Raw genomic sequence first — 2,901 nt, forward strand, 5'->3', positions numbered from 1 at the left:
AGCATGTTCGATGATATCAATGACCTCCTGACTATGGTTATCCAGTATGTACCTTATTCCAAGCTTGTTGTCAACTTGTCATACCAATTTCCTTGCTTTTCGACACGTTTTAGGTTGTTTTTGAATTTTTCAATTTTCGATGTTGCATGTTAGCACTTTTGCTTTTTTGGTTTGTGCTTTTGTTTTGTATGTTAGTGCTTCTGTTAAGTTAGTGCATATGAATGTTTTGTTCACACCTTTACTTGTTATGTTAGCGATTTTGTATAATTCACACTTTCATTTGATGTGTTCACGCAAATGTGAAAAAGGTTAACGCTTTTGATTGATTTAGTGCTTTTGATGTATTGGGTAGTACATTTATTTAAAAGGTTAGCACTTTTACTTGGTTTAGTGCCTGGGTTTAATAGAATAGGGTTTTTATTAAAAAGGTTATCTCTTTTGTTGCAAATGAATTTGTTTGATTTTGTGCATGTTAAAATTCATTTTGATGATTTGATTTAGGAATTCTGGTGCTCAAATGTGATTGATAGGTATTCAATTGATGTCCTGATTGATAGAAATTTTGATAATGTTGATTGATAGGATAAATGATTGATTGATTTGATTTGATTGGTAGATTGATAGAGTAGCTCTAAGAAACCAATTCAGTTTCTGATGAAGAGCATAACAGGGTTTGATTGAACTCATTGATTGATAGAAAACCATGATTGATTAGTTGAGATTAATTTGATAGCCTGATTTGCTTCATTTGAAAATATGTAGCAATTGTTGATGTGATAGAGTAGTGATCTCTTTGGATTTGATAGATAGATGATTAATGATTGATAGAGATAAAATCTTTTGTTAAACATGAGAAACTCGATGTTCTCCAGTGTTGGGAGAAATCTCCGGCCATGCGCCACTTAGTGTTAGAGCTTACATAGGCTGAGGTTAGACACATAGATGCCTGCGGGTTACACTATTTGTTATATATGCCTAATACTACCCATAATAGGGGATTGTTGACTACGTTAGCAAAGAGATGGCATAGCGAGCATAACACTTTCCACCTACCCACTGGTGAGATTAGTGTGACACTTGAGGATGTCTATAGGATTCTCCACATCCCTGTGAGTGGTAAGTTAGTCCAGTATGATTTTCAGGATCGTGGAGGGATAGAGGCTTGCAGAGCCGTATTTGGTGATGAGAGAATTTCTAGAGGAGAGATCCAATGGGAGGATATGATCATGTATTACAAGACTCTCCCAGTGATTCTTGTAGGTTTGATTGGAGGATTTATCTGTCTAGACAGGAGATCTCAATGTTTTGTTGTTGGTTGGGGTGCAATTCTTTAGAGCATGATGCAACATCATACTCAATATTCTTGGGGTATTTGCATGCTCACTCATTTGTATCATGATCTTCATCAGGTTATTTTTTATGAGAGCGCTAGTCTATCAACAAGATGCACTCTATTACAGATCTGGTGTTGGGAGCACATCGCTATTACTTGGCCTATACATCATAGAGTTCATGGTGAGAGGCAGCCATATGTCTATTTATATGCAGGTATCCTTACTCAACATAAGCTGGGTAAGATGGAGTATTGGCATTGGGTTCTAGATTCATTAGATAGCACTATTTGTAGACCTTATATCGACTGTGAGCCATGGATGGATGATGCACAAACATTAACATATATTATGTAGAGTACATATCTCATTGGTTGTACTCCATACATTATTGAGTGACAGTTTATTAGTCCCATTTTGAGACAATTTGGTATCATTCATCACATGCATACTGGTGTCAATATATATGCATGACAGTACAAGGATAAGCAAGATTGGGGACCTTCTGTGAGGTCCTACCCCAACTTAGTCTAGTATTTTAGTGATTTTTATGTTGAGACTATTATGGATGCTTTATTTTTATGCATTATGAATTTAGAACTTATATGATTCCATGATTTGGATAACATTGCTATATGTTGATGCTTCATTTATATGCTTTATGATATAGAACTCTATATGATTCTAGAATAGGATGAATTTGAGATGATATATGTCATTATTGGATTTACAGGACTTTACTATGATGATAGAAATAGAATGCATGTTTATATGTGGATCAAAATTATGAGAATTATGATAATTGCTTATGTGGATTTATTTGGATATAAGATGTATTGATTTGTTTAAGTGTATATTGTATGCAGAGTGTTTGATGTGTATTCTTATTCATGTGCTTTATATTATATGAGGTTATTTGAAATTACTAACGTGTAATTGAGATACGCAGGAAAATTATCCATGTGACCATGGAAATATTATGGAGAACCAAACCTAGACCTATGTACGTTCGTAAAACCAGGGTTTGTCTATTTGGAGAGACAACACCCGATTTGTATAGTATTTTATTTGTAAAAGTGGATGTTGCATGTGTGTTAGATTGAATTTATTTATTTGTGTAAATCCAACAAGAGACAAGATTTCATGTATAATTTTGTAAAAAGTATTTTTATTGTGTCACTTGACACATGTGTTGATTTATGTGTTGTTTTTTTAAAATTGTCTCTTGGATGGAGTTGTTAAACCATAGCTTTTTCAATTAATTTAATGTGATTCCATAATTGCCTTGGGAAGAGAATCTTTGGGGTGGTCAACTTAAGTTTGACCCGAAAATTAACTTCAGAGGGGTTTAAAAGGGGTTAAATGGACACCTAGGGGTAGTTTAAGAGTGTTTCCTAAAGCCCATAAGGTATACCTAAGGGTCAGGAGTAATTTTAGGCATATTTTAACTCCCATGTGACCATTTAGACACCCTAAAAAGTGGATTTCCTAAGTTGAGCGAAAATTGAAAATTAGAAGGCATCACCTAAGTTGTTAACTTTCCTTTTTGATGAGAGATCCTTTTGGATCT

This window comes from Cryptomeria japonica, chromosome 6 (genome assembly GCF_030272615.1).
Source record: "Cryptomeria japonica chromosome 6, Sugi_1.0, whole genome shotgun sequence".
Classification (NCBI taxonomy): domain Eukaryota; kingdom Viridiplantae; phylum Streptophyta; class Pinopsida; order Cupressales; family Cupressaceae; genus Cryptomeria; species Cryptomeria japonica.